This window comes from Mandrillus leucophaeus, unplaced genomic scaffold, assembly GCF_000951045.1.
Source record: "Mandrillus leucophaeus isolate KB7577 unplaced genomic scaffold, Mleu.le_1.0 Scaffold390, whole genome shotgun sequence".
Taxonomy (NCBI): Eukaryota; Metazoa; Chordata; class Mammalia; order Primates; family Cercopithecidae; genus Mandrillus; species Mandrillus leucophaeus.
Genome location: NW_012104143.1, coordinates 1821320 through 1822451, shown reverse-complemented (window position 1 = coordinate 1822451; position 1132 = coordinate 1821320).

The following is a 1132-nucleotide window of genomic DNA, read 5'->3' as shown; positions in this document are numbered from 1 at the left end:
TATTTTTAGTAGAGAGAGGGTTTTGCCAGGTTGGCCAGGCTGGTCTCAAACTCCTGACCTCAGATGATCCACTGGCCTCGGCCTCCCAAAGTACTGGAATTACAGGTGTGAACCACCACACCTGGCCTGATTATTTTATTTGTGGGTATTATGTTCTATAAAGCCACAGCAAACATAGAATTACCAAATATTGAACCACTGCTCCTAGGGGAAATTCTGTTCCTGCAAGCCTCTGGTCATAATATTTTCAATACATAATGTTTTATGTATGTTTCCATTTCAAGGTACCTTATTTAATATATATTGTTGAGCCAGGCATGGTACTCAACAAATTAAAACTTGTTGTGCACACCTGTAATCTTAGCATTTTGGGAGGCCAAGGCGGGTGGATTGCTTGAGTCTGTGAGTTTGAGACCAGACTGGGTAACATGGTGAAACCCTGTCCCTACTGAAAATACAAAAATTAGCTGGGCATGATAGCACATGCTTGTAGTCCCAGCTACTTGGGGGACTGAGGTAGGAGGACCACTTGATCCCAGGAGGTCGAGGCTGCAGTGAGCCAAGGTGGTACCACTGCACTACAGCCTGGGTGACAAAGTGAGACTCTGTCTCAAAACAAGAAATACATATATGTGTGTGGGTGTGTATATATATGCATATATATGTATATATATGTATGCGTGTATGTATAGTTGACTCGTTAACATTAAACTCATTGTCAACAACAATACTATAACTCACACCTGAACAAAGCTTAACATATGTATTTTCTGTCTTCAGTTTTTTTTTTTTTTCAAGAGATGAGGTGTCTGATGCCCAGGCTGAAGTGTAGTGGTGCCATCACAGCTCACTGCATCCTTGAACTTCAGGGCTCAAATGATCCTCCCAACTCAGCCTCCTGAGTAGCTGGGATTATAGACAAGCGTCATCACACCTTGCTGTACCACATGTATTTTCTTTTTATTTATCTATTTTTTTTGAGATGGAGTCTTGCTCTGTCACCCAGGCTGGAGTGCGGTGGTGTGATCTCAGCTCACTGCAACCTCCGCCTCCCGGGTTCAAGTGATTCTCCTGCCTCAGCCTCCTGAGTAGCTGGGACTACAGGCTCTCGCCACTATGGCCAGCTAATTTT